Source organism: Azolla caroliniana, unplaced genomic scaffold (genome assembly GCF_043228905.1).
Source record: "Azolla caroliniana isolate FFs.n. ecotype wild unplaced genomic scaffold, voAzoCaro1.0.p SCAF_15, whole genome shotgun sequence".
Classification (NCBI taxonomy): Eukaryota; Viridiplantae; Streptophyta; class Polypodiopsida; order Salviniales; family Salviniaceae; genus Azolla; species Azolla caroliniana.
The window spans coordinates 3,985,701-4,003,285 of record NW_028230450.1 but is presented as its reverse complement, the minus strand read 5'-3'; the positions used below and the strand labels follow the sequence as shown (position 1 = coordinate 4,003,285).

The 17,585-nt window shown below is 40.5% G+C and overlaps 1 non-coding gene across 1 annotated transcript; it reads right to left on the bottom strand.

The window, feature by feature from the left end:
- Positions 1–15,440: 15,440 nt before the first annotated feature.
- LOC147854406 (U4 spliceosomal RNA) lies at positions 15,441–15,597 on the bottom strand. The gene has a single exon (XR_015531085.1). It is a non-coding gene; the product is annotated as a U4 spliceosomal RNA (small nuclear RNA).
- Between the last annotated feature and the right edge of the window lie 1,988 nt (positions 15,598–17,585).

Sequence of the window (17,585 nt, the reverse complement as noted above, 5' to 3'; positions counted from 1 at the left end):
ACTGTGTCAAAGGCTTTGCGGAAGTCCACAAAACAACAATATAATTTCTTCTTGCGAGCCTTAGTTTGGTCAATTAAGCATCTAAGCGTGAAGATATGATCAATAGTGGGGAAGCCTCGTCTAAAGCCAGCCTATTCAGGTGCACGAAGATTTAGAGTCTCCATATAATTGCGAAGTTCTGCTTCCATTACTACACCATATAATTTAGCAAGGGCATGATAGGGTCCATGGGGTCCCCCCCTTTATGTATGGGGACCACTGTGTTCATAGTCCATTGTGGTGGAAAATCCTCCACGAGGATGCAATTGAAGATTAGAGTTAGCAAGGGAGCTAGGCACTCTCTCGCATATATAATGTGTTCTGCTTGCAATCCTGTATGGTCCATGGACTTCCTATGTTGTAATTTCTTTATGACCATCGCGACCCTAGAGGTCGTGAAAAGTGTCTCCGTGGAAGGTCGGGGTGTAGAAGGCATTGGAATGGGTGGTTGGTTTGGGATTTGGTAAAGTCTCTCTGTATATGCGTGCCAGGTCTCGAGATCTTCGATGGGTGTTTGTGGTCTTGGCTCCCATAGTCTCTTCCATGCGGAGGCGCAATCGCTACTCATGAACATATGGTAGAGTTCCCAATATTGGGATGCCTCCCACGCTCGTCTTTTACGACGTGTCATCTTGCACATTTTTTTGCGAGCTTTTATTGAGGTAATACTACCACTAAGTTGCGATAGTGTAAGTTGTCTATGTAAGTCTCTACAATCCTCATCATACCATTTATTTTGTGGCATAGATCCTGATCTACCTTTATTTGAGTGTTTTGTATATGGGAAACTGCTAACTGCAACGAAGTGAAGGATGTGTGTGAGTTTTGTACTAAGGCTTTCCAAAGGTAGGGAGGGATCAAGGGAGGAGAGATGGGCCTGAACATGTCGAGAGTACATGTCAGAGAGCTCATGTGTAAAATGTATTGTGGTGTGATGGCGTGGTTGACTAGAGTTGGTGACGTTAGAGATATCGCATTTTAGCTCGAAGTATAAGAAACTATGGCCTATGCCAATAGGGCATGGGGCCACCCAGAAGGAGTTAATCATGTGGGTAGCTTCAGGGCGTCCTATTAGATAATAAATTGTGTTTTCCCCTCCTCTATGTGGGAAACACGTGAGCTCTTCCAAGCCTGGCCACCTGGCTAAACCATTATATATGACCATCCGGTGCCGACTGCCAACCTCGAGTAGATTATGGCCAAAGCTCGTGGCGTCTGCACCTCAATCCTTTGATCTACGTCTGGTGCCTACATCTACAGGGTCGACATTTACCATTTCTAGGTTTCTATTCATCTTAAATATTGTGCATTGTCGGGATTGGGTTCTCGAAACACAAGATAGATAGAATGGACAATGGAAAAATACTCAAGAAGATGTATGTTACAAACGAGATTAACCGACCTAATATGAAGTATGAGGAGGAATGTGAAGACTCATAGTCATGGGGAATATGTAACTCATTAGTTATGTGTCATAGAATATGATTCTACGACACATAGTTAATGTATACAGAGTAGTGGTGTGACTCTTGACCTTTGAGTAATCATAGATTTTCAAAAGGTGTGTTCACACATTGCACTATATTGAGCTTGATTCTCAACAAACAATTTTATCAATCAACGAAAGATACATGAATATTCTTGACCAAAACATCGAGCTCCTACAGTCGTACGGAAGCCGCTTAATATTCTTTTCATAGCAAAATTCTCAGTTACCTTTCGATGACTAGAAGTGCTTCATCGAAGATACGAAGCGGCGGCGTACCTTTGATGGAAGGTCGGAATAGCCTCTAACTAAAATAGTCAGAAATCCCTATCCCGATGAAAATGCGTCGAGTTGTAATGAGTCACACACTAAATTTAACGGTGGTTTGCAGGGCACTTACTCCTATTGTCAAACTAAAACGTTTGGTCCACTCCCATTAAATTCATCTTAGTGAAAAGCCCATGGAGCCGGCGTAGCTAAAATGGTAGATCGCAAGGCTCTTAACCTTGTGGTCATGGGTTCAAGCCCCATTGTCGGCGATCATTGGTCTCGAAGTAAATTGTTATTGTTTCTATAGATTAATGAACAATATTTGCACGAAAGTCCTTGATGGCAAGCCTCAGATCATATGGTTGTCCGCGAGGGTGTTAATATTCTTGTTAGAACAAAATGATGAGTCAATTCTATATGACTCCAAGTGCATCATCACAGTGAGAGAGGGCGCTTTAGCATCGATGGAAGATCGCAATTGTTTTGGGGTTGAGTTAAGTAAAGAGCGCGTTGAACCGGATTAGGTTTACGGTAGAGGAAAAGGTGCTAAGCCTTGTGTTCATGGGCTAGAGCCCTGTGGTCGGCGAACATAGGTTTCGTAGTAAAATGTTTCTATTAGTGAACAATATTTGCACGAAAATCTTGAACGAAAACCCTCAGATCACATCGTTGCGAACAATGGTGTTAATATTCTTGTTAGAAAAAACTGATGAGTCAATTTAAGATAATTCCAAGTGCATCATCACAGTGAGAGATGGCGCCTCACCATCGATGGAAGATCGCAATTGTTCTAGGGTTTAGTTAAGTAAAGAGCGCATCCAGCCGGGTTAGGTTTACGGTAAAGGAAAACACGCTAAGCTTTGTGGTCATGGGCTTGAGCCCTATGGCCAGAAACCAATTGTGTTTTTTGTATCAATCAATGAAAGATACATGAATGTACTTCACCAAAACATCGAGCTCATATGGTCGTTCGAAAGCCACTTAATATTCTTTTCATAGCAAAATTATGAGTTGCCTTTAGATGAATAGACGTGCTTCGTCGGCACTACGACGCGGCGACGTACCTTCGGTGGAAGATCGGAATAGCCTCTAACTAAAATATTCACAATTCCCTATACCCGTTAAAATACTTCGGGTTGTAATGAGTCGCACACTAAATTCAACGGTGGTGTCCAGGGCAATTACTCCTATTGTCAAAGTAAAACGTTTGGTCCACTCCCAATGAATACACTTATTGAAAAGCACATAGAGCCGGCCTAGCTCATATGGTAGAGTGCAAGGCTCTTAACCTTGTGGGTATGGGTTCAAGCCCCATGGTCGGATATCATTGGTCTCGAAATAAAATGTTATTGTTTCTATTAGTGAACAATATCTGTACGAAAGTCCTTGACGGCACGCCTCAGATCATATGGTTGTTTGCGAGGGTGTTAATATTCCCGTTATAAAAAAATGATGACTCAATTCTAGATGACTCCAAGTATGTAATCACAGTGAGAGAACTCGCCTTAGCATCAACGGAAGATCGCAATTGATCTGGGGTTGAGTTAAGCAAAGAGTGCGTGGAGCCGAGTTAGGTTTACGGTAGAGGAAAAGACGTTAAGCCTTCTAGTCATAGGCTCGAGCCCTATGGTCAACAACCATTTGTGTTTGAGTATAATTTCTTTATCAATCAACGAAAGATACATGAATATGCTTGGCCAAAACATCTAGCTCATATGGTCGTATGGAAGCGGCTTAATATTCTTTTCATAGCAAAATTCTCAGTTACCTTTAGATGACTAGAAGTGCTTCATCGGAGCTACGAAACGGTGGCATACCTTTGATGGAAGATTGGAATATACTCTAATTAAAATTTCCACAAATCCCTATACCCGTGAAAATGCTTCGAGTTGTAATAAGTCGCACACTAAATTCAACGATGGTGCGCAAGGCCCTTACTCCTATTGTCAAAGTAAAACGTTTGGTCTTATCCCAATAAATACACCCTAGTGAAAAGCACATGGTGCCGGCCTAGCTCAGATGGTAGGGCGCAAGGCTTAACTTTGTGGTAATGAGTTCGAGCCCCATGGTTGACGAACGTTGTTCTCGTAGTAAAATGTTTCTATTAGTGAACAATATTTGCACAAAAGTCCTTGACGGAAAGCCTCAGATCATATCGTTGTTCGTGAGGGTGTTAATATTCTTGTTAGAAAAAAATGATGTCAATTTTAGATAATTCCAAGTGCGTCATCACAGTGAGAGAAAGCGCCTTACCATCGATGGAAGATCACAATTGTTTTGGGGTTGAGTTAAGTAAGGAGCGCATGGGGCCGGGTCAGGTTTACGGTATAGGAAAAGGCGTTATGCTTTTTGGTCATGGGCTCGAGCCCTATGGTCAGCAACCGTTTGTGTTTTTTGTATCAATCAACCAAAGATACATGAATGTACTTGACCAAAACATTGAGCTCATATGGTCGTACGAAAGCCCCTTAATATTCTTTTCATAGCAAAATTGTCAGTTACCTCTAGATGAATAGAAGTGCTTCGGCGAATCTACGAAGCGGCGGCGTACCTTCGATGGAAGTGACTATGAGTCTTCAGATTCCCCAAGAGAGAGTGGTTGTTGTAGTTAGTTAATGAAGAGAGAGGGTGACTATATATAAAGCACCCTCCTCATACTTCATACTAAGTCTGTTGTGACTCCTTGTAATGCTACATTTTTGTATTTGCTATTCTACTTGTGAATATACACTTTCTTCTTTAGTATTCCTTTTTCTATCTATCTTGTGTTCTCTCTTCTCTCCTCTAATTCCTCTCACACATACACATAACACACATGTCTTCCGCTGGACAAGAATCATACCCGATTCTTTACATGGTATCAGAGCGGTTTGGTAGCTTGATCTAGCCCATCCGCATGTGTTGTGTTCTACGCCGACGTTTGAGAAGAACCAGTCCATCGCTATCATAGTACGAGTACATAGCTCATATTCGAGAGAGAAGGAAAACAGAAGAAAGAAGAAATCTTCATCGACAATGAATACTCAAATGGGGAGCGCTCTCCCTTGCGAGAAGCTAGATCAAAACAATTGTGCATCTTGGGAGTACAAGATGCACCAATACCTTGTCGGCCAAGGCTATTGGGGTTACATCAAAGGAGCACAAGAAAACCGACCCAACCTGAAACATGCCAACTACGCAACATGGGAGCAAGCGGCAAGCCGAGTGATGTATTTCTTGGCAACATGTGTTCTCGAACACATGCTCGGCTACATTCGAGAAGTCGAGATGCCAAAGGAAGAGTGGGAGAATCTACGAAAGATTTTCGCCGCCAACACAACTGCAAGAAAATTTCAACTCCGCCAAGAGTTGAACAACATCCAACATTCAACTCACGCGGCTGGATAAGTGTCAATGTGGACGATGATGAGATGGTGCAAATATGCCTGGGCGGCCTTGCACAACGGTTCGGCGCGATGAGGACCGCCGTATTAGCACGGGAGAATCCGCCCTCCTTCTATGATCGTCAATCCATGTTATTGGTTGAAGAAAACCATGTTCGAACAAGGAGGGTTTTGCCTTACGGCTTTTGCAAGGAGTGCGGGTCGATATACCGCTCGAATACGGAGCATGTCCAGTCTTGATAGCAATGGGCCCTCCTGAACCCATTACTATCGTAGATGTAACCAGGACTTCCCGGGAGGTCACCCATCCCAGTACTGTTCAGCGCAAATATGCCTGGGCGGCCTTGCACAACGGTTCGGCGCGATGACGACCGCCGTATTAGCACGGGAGAATCTGCCCTCGTTCTATGATCATCAATCCATGTTGTTGGTCGAAGAAAACCATGTTCGAACAAGGAGCAACACCTCGGAAGGCCACATGCTTTACTCACACTCGAACGGAGGAAGAGGATGTGGCCATGCAAGAAGAGACCGATTCAGCCAAGAACGAGGCAGACGAGGCGGACGAGGCCCTACTTACGAAAACAACTCGCAATTTCGGCATCATGAAGGAAGCCATCGAGGAACCTTCGGAAGAAGGGGTAGCTTCCATTCTAGTCCAAGCCGACAAAACTCGGTCGAAGGCGGTTATTGCGGAAAAATCAGTCACCACGAAGAAGACTGTCATAAGAAGATGCGTGAGGCTGCTTCCACTAGCCGACAACTCACTAATTACGCCACCAACTCCGACTATGAGGATCGTAGTGGAATGTTCGTGATGAGACATAGAGAAAATTCTATGTTGGCTTCTACTTCAACTAGTGCCTCCGGTCCGGAAGACGTATGGTTCGTCCACTCTGGTGCCTCGAACCATATGACGTCTCATCAAGAATGGTTCCGAGAACTTCGAGCGCCAAAATGACCCAGCTATGTTGAAACCGGAAACGACACTACGCATCCAATTCAACACATCACATCGGCAATGTCCCATTCGGCAAAGAAGGTAACCAAAATTTTATTAAGAATGTCTTACATGTACCAACCATTACGAAGAATTTGGTGTCCGTCAGCCAAATTGTTGAGCAAGGGATGCAAGTACGATTTAATCAAGTCGGTTGCTTCATCAAAAAAGGTGTCTGACTCATCGCTCGCGGACAAAGAGAGGGTTGAATGTTCATTCTCCACTCGCACGAGATGAAATCGGCCATGTTCACAAAGTGCACGAAAGCCAATTCCGACATAGAGTTATGGCACACGCAGATTGGCCATATCAACCTCCAAAAGCTCAAGGCAATGCAATCGAAAGGAGTCTTCATTGGGCTCCTGACTTTCAAGGAGAAAGAGATTGAAGGCGTGTGTGCCATTTTCCAATTCAGCAAGCAACATCGGCACCCATTTCCAAAGGAGTGAAACGTGAGCAAAGGCGTACTTGACGTAATTCATTCCGATGTATGGGGTCTGGCTTAAACGGCTACATTCGGCGGATGCTGATACTACATGACCTTCATCGACAACTTCTCCCGGCACACCTGGATCTACCCCAAGTGGCAAAAGAGCGAAGTGTTCGAACACTTCCAAAAATTTAAGAATGAAGTCCAGAAAGCCACGGGCCGACATGTACAATGTCTTCGGTCGAATGGAGGCAAGGAGTACTTCTCCAACGAATTTTCGGCTTTTCTACGGAAAGAAGGAATTCAGCGAGAGTTTTCGTGTTGACATACGCCACAACAAAACGAAGTCGCCGAAGGAAAGAATCAGCACATTCTCAAAGTAGCACGGGCCATGATGAACGAAAAAGCTCCTGTCAAAGTCATACTAGGCAAAAGCGGCTAACACGGCCGTATACCTCATGAATCTGTGTATGACAACGGGTGTGCACGAACTTACTCCGCACGAGAAGTTTTTCAGAAAGAAGTCGGACCTATCACATGTTCAGATATTCGGCTCCATTGCGTACGTGCACATCCCCGATGAGAAGCGACAAAAGCTCGACCTAAAGTCAGAGAAATGTATCCTCGTAGGATACTCACTGGAGCAAAAGGGGTACAAGTGCTATAACCCCTCAACTCAAAAATCTCATGTCAAGACGTTGCTTTCGACGAGTCTGCATCTTGGTACGCACCAGAGATAACTTCAACTCTGATACCGCTCAACCCAGAATCTGCCAAAATAGAGATAGAAGCCGAAGATCAGCTCACACGCATGTTCAAAGAAAGCCCGATTACGACAAGGCTTAGTGGGCCACAAGAGCCTCCGAGCAATCAAAGCACATCTCGGCCAAGTCTGAAGCTGGACAAAGGGAAGGTTAAAATGTCGGAGTATGAAGACGATCACTTCGACGGCAATTAATCGACTCACTCCCTCGATAGTGAGTTTGAAGGCCTTGACATCCGGACAAATGGAGCAAAGAAAGCCTTAGTATCCGCAAATGAGAAGCTCTGCCGATCCACCCGCGAAAAGAACCATGTAAGCCAATTTGGCTACAACGATTATATGGCGTACCATTACGCCTTTATGGTCAAGGTAGCGATATTACGGGAGCCGGAATCGTTTTTTGAAGCCGCGAAGGACCCCAGATGGGTTGAAGCGACGAATGAGGAGATGCAAGCACTCTCGAAAAACAAGACACGGGATCTTGTACCCCACTCACAGCACAAGAAGGCGATCAACTGTAGATCAATCTACAAGGTGAAGTACAATGACAACGGCTCAATAAACCGCTACAAAGCTCAACTCATAGCAAAAGGATATGCACAGACACATGGAGTCGACTACGAACAAACATTTGCCTCGGTGGCAAAGATGACAACTATGCGGACCGCGATCGCACTCGCATCAAATGGACGTAAAGAACGCCTTTCTTCAAGGCGAATTAGAAGAGGAGGTGTACATGGTACAACCACCCGACTTCAAATCGCACATTTATCCGAAAGTTGTATGCCAACTCAAGAAGCCTCTCTACGGCCTCAAGCAAGCACCACGTGCTTGGTATTACATATTGTGCAATTTGTGTCCTTTTCCTCTTCAAACTCCTAGTCGACTGTGTCTTTGGATCTGGCTTCACCTTGTTTTGCTCTTGTGCAATCATTGGGCTTGGCTTCAAACTATTTTGCTCTTGTATAGTCGATTGTGTCATCAGTCCACCTCTGTGCATGTAGATACTTCTCTAGTCGATATCAACCCACTGGTATCACATGTTGCATCTACCGTCAAAATCAGATCATCTATGCAACATGCTTGATCTATTTGCGTAACCAGATCATTTGTGTTAGTTGCTACATCTACTTTCAAGATGGGGCCCTCTAAACATGCAGCAACATCAACAGTTTCCATACTACCATCAGCCTTAGGAGCAATAGATTCAAACCCTTTAGACTCTGCAACATCAAAAAACAACAACATATTCACACTCACAAAGAAGCCAACAGTCTCACAAAACAACATAATGAACATAAAATATTCTGCAACAAAATAATAATATTATCTTAATATCCACCATAGAGTTCCATTACATAATGTGGATCAAGCAACAACCAATTTTAGGTGTTAGTTGTCCAAATAGACCATAGGCCATCTTCATAATTTTCTAGGAAAATAGTTAACTGGCATATCCCACTAATCAATAATTGGTAGTAATTAGCTCCAATTCAAGAGCCCCTTGATCGAGTAACTGGTCTTATCCCCAATCGTGACCCCTTCTTTTGCCTTTTTCTAGCTGGTTGCCCATTTTAGCCTTGCTTCTTTCACCCATTGCACAAGTGTGTCCTCCTTCGACAACCTTTCCATCGCCTCAATAGCGGCTTGCACGTCAGCCCCGTCTTGTGCTAGCTTTTCAAGTACATTGGGATCTGGTGGGACATCATCAATAGTTGGGCTCGGTGGGGTTGAATCAAGGTTTTGGGATTCGAAGAAATGTTGCATCAAGTGTTCAAAAACACTGTTGTTATGAACCTCAGATTTACAGTGTGTTGTTTCCAATATTTCATGGCTTTTCACAACGTTGCCTAATTTAGTACAATCTTCCAAACAAATAGGATGGAGCTTATCTGAAGGCGATGTGATAGCAGGACTCTTACTTTCAGCCACGTTGCCAGTTATCTCCTCATCGGTTGCGGCGTCATCGGCACCAAACACCTCATGCAACCTCCTTAATCCATGAGATTCTACAACATGTTAGCTAATTAGTGGCTTCTCTTGTGTTTTTCTATGATCTTAGCTGAATTCCAAACATGATAGCTAATTAGCTACATGGTACGCAATTAGCGGCCACTCTTGATATTGTCGATACTGCGACATCTTAACTAAATAGCTATTCTTCTTAACTATGACAGTAGCTAATTAGTTATCACTCTTGATACTACTTAGCTAATTAGCTACATCTTAGCTAATTAGCTGCTAGACTATAGGTTGGCAGTAGTTAATTAGCTACCACTTAGCTAATTAGTTACATCTTAGCTAATTAGTTGCTAGACTATAGGTTGGCAGTAGCTAATTAGCTACATCTTAGCTAATTAGCTATTCTTCCTAACTATGGCAGTAGCGAATTAGCTACCACTCTTGATATTGCTTAGCTAATTAGCTGCTAGGCTATAGGTTGGCAGTAGCTAATTAGCTACCACTTAGCTAATTAGCTACATCTTAGTTAATTAGCTATTCTTCCTAACTATGGCAGTAGCTAATTAGCTACCACACTTGATACTGCTTAGCGAATTAGATGCTGACTTTAGATTGGCAATAGCTAATATTAGTTATTCTACTTAAGTATGGTAGTACATCTTAGCTAATTAGGCTGGCAATAGCTAATTAGCGATTCTACTTAATTATGATAGTAGCTAATTAGCTACATCTTATCAATTAGTTGCTAGACTATAGGTTGGCAGTAGCTAATTAGCTACATCTTAGCTAATTAGTTATTCTTCTTAACTATGGCAGTAGCTAATTAGCTACCACTTTTGATATTGCTTAGCTAATTAGCTATTCTACTTAATTATGGTAGTAGCTAATTAGCTACCACTTAGCTAATTAGCCAGTTGCCAGACTATAGGTTGACAGTAGCTAATTAACTACATCTTAGGTAATTAGCTATTCTTCTTAACTATGACAGGAGTTAATTAGCTACCACTTTTGATGTTGCTTAGCTAATTAGCTACCACTTTTGATGTTGCTTAGCTAATTAGCTACACTGTAGCTAATTAGTTGTTAGACCATAGATTAGTAGTAGCTAATTAGCTATTCTTCTTAACTATGGTAGTAGCTAATTAGCTACCACTTTTTATATTGCTTAGCTAATTAACTATTCTACTTAATTATGGTAGTAGCTAATTAGCTACCACTTAGCTAATTAGTTGCTAGACTATACGTTGGTAGTAGCTAATTAGCTACATCTTAGCTAATTATCTATTCTTCTTAACTATGGCTTGATACTATTTAGCTAGCTGCTAGACCATAGATTTGCAATAGCTAATTAGCTACATCTTGGCTAATTAGCTATTCTTCTTAATTATGGCAATAGCTAATTAGCTACCACTTTTGATATTGGTTAGCTAATTAGTTGCTAGACCATTGATTTGCATTAGCTAATTAGCTACATCTTGGCTAATTAGCTAATACTTAGGTTGTAGCTAATTAGATACTACACTACTGAACCATAACATCTAAATAGCTACCACACTTTATACGGCAGCACGGCTTAGCTAATTAGCTACTACACTATAGAGACAAGCAACAATTTTACCTATCAGTTTTCTCCACTCATCTAAGAGAGTTGTATTGCAATCCCCGAAACAGACCGTTGCAATGCGACATGCATATTGAAAACAAACGATATGGTATGTGTGTTGGCATGATCGTAGGTGTACCAACAGAGTAGCAGTTTTGTCCTCTACGCCTAAGCTGCAGGCGATGCAACGTGCTTGAACAGTCAATATATCGTTTCCTAGTTCTCCTTCGTTTGGTAAGGGAGCAAGAATGTTGAGGTCCAATTCTTATTTGAGGGCTATCATACTATAATATCTGAGTCGGAGGCTTTATTGGACTGATCTAATGTGTGTCATTGGGTACCCCACACATGATTGGTCAGGTATATGTCATTACATGGCCTAGGTCCTATAAATAGGGGATACTCTCCTTTGTCAGGGGGAGCCCCATGAGTGGTTCCGACCTCTCTTTGATGTGGACTAGTCATCTACCAAGATCCTAACGTGGAGATCATTGCTGGTATAGGACAGATCGGGATTCCTTGTATGTGATGTCTACTCTGGCGCGGGGGCAAATGGGTGGTAACGCATATTTTCAGTATGATTGTGTCATTTATGTCTTTATTTTAGGATTAATGATCTTGGTTATTACACCTATGCCTCAGCGGTCAAAAGTCTGATGTACGTTGGGAAAACATAGCTAAGATGTCTTTACCGGCCCTCTATCTTGATTATTGATGTTCGCTCCCCGAAGGTCAATCATGGTTCTAGAATAAACATAATTTTCTAGATAGTCCTATGTTAAATTTCCAGCCAATCATGTATTGCTATAGTCGATCGAGTGTAATGACGCCCTAACAAGTGAGTGTGCAAGTAGTATTGTAGTCTTGTGTGTAACAAGCAAATGTTGTTATGAACAAGGGGGGGAAATAGGACACTACCTATACGAGACAAGAAGTGATGAAAACAATGTTCAAAAAATCACTTGGTGCCTACTAAAAAGACTTGAATGTCACAAATAAATGTAGAGTGAGATTTACGCACATATTCATCAAAATATTGCGATGGTGCTTTGCATAATTGGAGACGTAAGGCCACGAATTGATACAAGTGGTGGTGTTTTTGTGCACAACGATGCAGTACTCAAATCCATGTAAAAAACATGATACGTGAACTCATTTGTTTTGAATCAAAAGTCTCGATTAAATGCCTTTTACCCTAGATGACAATTCGAAACAAGTGCTCAATCGTTAGTGTGATGCCCAAACTCTATTCTACATGGTAAATTTCTTAACAATAGTCTACATGATATCGTTAAATGTATGTGAATAGTGTATGGTTAAACATGAAAATTAAGGGTAAAAATTAGAGTTAAGTGTGGGTAGGCAGATGGCAATTACAAGAAAATCATAAATGGGAAGACAAAGTGTGTAACTAGAAATAATAGTAATAATAATAAAATAGGTGGGTGGGTGGGTGTGTGTGTGAAACATTAAGCATGCCCTAAGGTATGAATCCCTAGTGTGGTAGTGGTAGACATGCACTTCCTAATGATCACTATGTCCCATAAAATCAGCCAAGAGACGGCTTAATAGAGGAGAGAGTGGTATACACAACGGAATGTTCAAAAGGGCCATGGGTTGAGCTTGTGCAATTAGTGCAAATATGCTCGACCCCATACACAATGATAATTATTATCGTTATCACTGTTAAAAGTCTATTACTAATAAATCAACCAAACTAAAGTAAAAGATAGATAGATAGATTAGATAGAAGGGCTCGTTCCTCCCACATAATCAACCTACCACCAACATCCCATACCAACGGATATTAGAATGACTAGTACCTTGGAATAGGTAACACGATCATCACAATAAACGCCTAGCATGCACCATAAGACTTCAACCTTCAGAAATAATGTGTTTTATAAGGGTAGCTAGGCCTCATATTTATACTTCTTCCTAGGCCCCTTGAATAGATTTGTTTTCTAAAAGACTCTTCATTCATTGATTATGAATATCTTAGTGCATCCACACATTAGTTCCTTTCTAACATTAGTAAACATACCCTTCACGTATGCTTTATAAATATTAGGGATCCTCACCTACATTATGTGTAATTAATAACAATTAAGTACATTGAGTCAATCTAACTCAAATGGAAGAGCACAAAACTCTTAACCATGTGGTCATGGGTTTGAGCCCCATGGTCGGCCTTGCTTCTTACATAAGAAAGTGCATCCAACTCTACATATACGAATAGTTTTATTTTAAGAGTGGTACATCAAGGATTATTTAATGCAACCACAAAAAACTTGAATGGTGTTATTTGAAATGTGCTATATCAAGTATTATTTTACGTAATCATGGAAAACCCATTAGTGTTGAGTTATACTTTAATAAAGGAATGGTGTGGTGGGGAAGCAACATTCAAACATTGTTGTTCGCGTGATTTTTAAAGGAGAAAAAGGAAAATTCACTCCATGTAATATCGATCAATAATCAACAGGGACATGATTAGACAAATTTAATATTATGCGTAAATCCTTCATGTCACAAAATAAAGGGGTCTTCATTTTGGTTGGAGAATAATAAGTATCAATAGAAATATGGTAGAACGAAACTCCATTGGAGCAACATAGCTTATGAGGTAATGTGTGTAAGCTTTTTGGCCTTGTCATCTTAGGTTCAAGTGCCATGGTCAATTCTCATCATGCATTAATATAGAATGTTCATTTAAGTCTAGAGATACAGATTATCTCTTTGAAAGATCAAACCTCGAATTGATTGGATGAATACCAACTCAAAAATATCCAATTGACAAGAATAGAGCCATGGATTTGAGCCTCATTGTTGATTGCAACTAATATTTGTTTAAGAGAACATGTTCATGAAGTGGATGCTATTGATGTAAAAATATTATATTTTACATATGCTGTATAGGAACTGAACTAATAAGAAACACAAGAATGTGTAAAATTATATATGTATATCATTACTTTGACATAATCTACACATGCTTGCATATAAATCCAGTTAGTATATAGATTAATATAAACCCCAGAGTATATGTAAACAACAAGCATTCAACCCAGATGATACATGTGGTATACACACCAAGTTACATGTACATAATATGCATTAAGAATACAAAACCAATGTAATAATGTACATGTGTATATGACAATTCTTATTCAGTTCCATTGATGACTCAGGCATTGAGCTTACCTCATTCTGCATGCAACCTAAATCAAAGAATATGATAGTGAAATTTAGAATCAGCACTTCTGTGATTGATTGTTCACTATCAATCACAGAAGTGTTGATTCTAAATTCTGTGATTGATGATTGAAATGTTTCCTTGAAATTAAGCTTGATAACTAGAACTACCCTTGAGAGTATCAATCAAGCCATAACCCACAAAGAATCTGCATTAATAATGCATTCTACAACAAGATTAGAATAATTATAATCATATTGAAGACATATGCACACATACACTTCATAATACTGCATTATATTTACATGTCAGGTCATTCCAAAATAAGGGTATTAATCTTCCCATATCATATTCAAGACCTATGCATACATACACTTTATAGTACAGAATTATATTTACATGTCAGGTCATTCCAAAAATAAGGGTATGAATCTGCTCACTAATGTCATGATCAGACATAGCAAACATAGGATTGTCAGAGGGAAAACCTAAGTAATCCATATGTATATGTATAGGATTTACCACACAAGCACAGACATACATAATACATCTGCGAATAACATGAAGGGATTGTCAGGGAAAACCTAAATAATTTCCATATGGATATCCTCTTACCTCCACCTGTGTAGAGACACAGACACATAAACAGTATTGGAATGTGCAAATGTTTAGGGACTTACCTGAGGGCCTACAAATGGTGAATTTAGAGCCCATCCGCAAGCCTGGCAAGTTAATGAGTGCATATTCTGCTTCCAAGAAACAGAGAAATTTTTCTACTCAGTACCAGTATGTCGCTGCCTGAATCCTTAACCTGCTTCTCCTCCTGAGTTGAAAAACTGACAAACAGGAGACATACAATCCAAACAGGTATACATACACACACAACCATCAAACTAGATTGTATGCAGCAAATAGATCCGGCTGTATGGGGCAATAAATCAGAGACTTGCACAAACCCGGGGCAAAGATTAATCAAAACGGGCAAACATACAACAGATATCAATCAATAGATCGCCTCGATTGACAAGCATATAGCAGAAATCTATCAATCTAGGACTCGATTGGATGCATATAGCAGAAAACAAATCAGTAGAGCACTTGATTGGCAAAACATATTGCAGAGATCAATCAATATAAACACTTTTAGCTGAGCAAGCATCTTAGCATAAACCAAAAATTAAGAATTGCAATGGATTAGGAAGTATAAAGCAGAATAGAGAGCTAATCAATAAACATTAAATTTGATTTTGCTAGCTGCTAAGAAACTATCTAATCTTCCACAAAACTTGATTTAGGGATTTTTTTAGAGGCCCACTCCTCCGGAGAGGAGCAAGGGCCTTTGCAAAAATTCTCCGGGGCTCCTTTAGCAGGAGCCGGGGAGGGGGGTTGGAAATAGTTTTCAACCAGCAATTGACGCGTCTCGGGAAGCCCTCACTAACTGCGTCATTGCCCCAAGCGCAAAGATGAAGATTTCTGTGCAGAGGTCCCTGCTATTTATAGCCATAGCCTTCCCCTGCCTTTCTATGTGGGATATATTCTCACTATTTATTTAAGTAGCCCCAACTCATAAGTGTGTGTTTAGGGTTCATAAAACACAGTTTATATTCATGTGTGTGTGTTTGTGTGTGTGTGTGTGTGTGAAAAACACTATTGCTTACAATTGATGGGTGCCACAATGGGAGAATATGGTGACCACCACCAACCATCCGGGGCACTAGAACTTGCTGAATTGCCAATAGGCAAAGAAAGATGAATGAACGCTCCTCCGTGTGAAACGATTTCCTGCATGAACTGCGCAAACACCTTGCTTGTTGTCATCTTGGTGTCAGATGACATTGTGACAAACTGGCCAAATTTGAGAAATGGAACTCCAAAATCTGACCAAACGATCCAACATTTATGAAACGATGAGTAGGCATCAGATGACGACGTGATAGAACTAGCCAAATTTGAGAAATGTAACTCCGAAATCTGACAAACAATCGAATATTTTTATTATCTTCCACTTGAGCATGCCCATTGCTAGTCTATTTCACTTTAGATATAATCCCAAAGGCAAAGCCCCAATCAAAGCCCTTGAAATGAAGACAATTGCTACATGTGACAGTTTAGATGATCTACTATCATCCATAATCAAAGTTAATGTACTTTCCATTCTCATTCAACCTTAGATTATAGTCATCGTAGAGACTCAAGATGCAATGATATAAGAGATTAGTACTTGTAAAAACGACGTTTAACCCATAAACACCAATCAATCCACGATGTTTGTAGAGTTAAAGGACCTTGCATCAATGTTACATTTTTGTGGTGGTTGTCATATAAAGCCATAATTGGGTAGGTTGCGTAATAATTGTCGAGCTTCAACAAACTCCAAAATTCTTTGAGATCAAGCCTCAACTATATCTCCAAGCTCTTTGACTCCCAAATGAAACAATCAATTAAAGTGAGTGTGCAATCTCTTTGACCCTCAAATAATTGTGGTTCTGGTTCTAGTTCTAGTTTTGGTTCTAATTGCAAGGGTCATGATGGTTGCACGACGATAAACCAAATATTGTCTTTTACTAGTGGATATCTTCACGATCAAGGGGATTGACACATTTCACAACCTCTAGATAAACTTAAAAAATTCCATGCTTTTGTTATAATGGCTTTCACATGAAATATCAAAGTAGCATGAATATTTGAACAATTGCTTGAACATTAGGGTTCAAAATGTCAACATAGTCATTGATGAAGTTGTCCATGAACTTAAGAATCCATGTTTTCATTTGTTTGTGATGGCAAGGTTTGGGTAAGGCTGCCCAATTGAAGACTATGGGGAGCATCTTCTTGGTAGCTAAGTAATCTAAGAAGGTTCACTACCATGGGAGAGGGAAGAAAGTGAGGTTTGCTCAAATTTCTTCCCTAGGATGATGGAACACATGAAAGAGCCATTCTTGGAAAATTGGCTTTGGTGTTAAAGTTCAAAGTAGATGAACCACCCTTTGAACAATGTTCCAACATATGGATCATCAAAGAAGTGATAGGGCCATGAAGGTGACCAAGTGGCCACTTGGTCATTCTCAATTTATTGCATTTTGATGAATCTACAATAATTATTGTACCATGAGGTGGACTAGAAGGTGATTGAATAGGAGGGATTTTCTAAGAATGACTTCTACGATGCATGCCCCTCTTCATCCAACTGCTTCAATGTGTGATATACAATACATTGTGTCCATGGGAACCGACAAACTACTTCAACTAGGGCTTGAAGGGGTTGGGTAATAACCTATTTAGGTATAATACTAGATATGAACCCATGGCTCCACCTCCAAATAAAATATAAATTCACCACTAGAGTGGTATATTTCAAAAGGTTTTCACTAAATAACTATTATTCTTATTCACCAAAATAGATTTATTAGAACATTTTTTCTTTTATGTTTAACAAGGCCCCCTCCTCAAAAA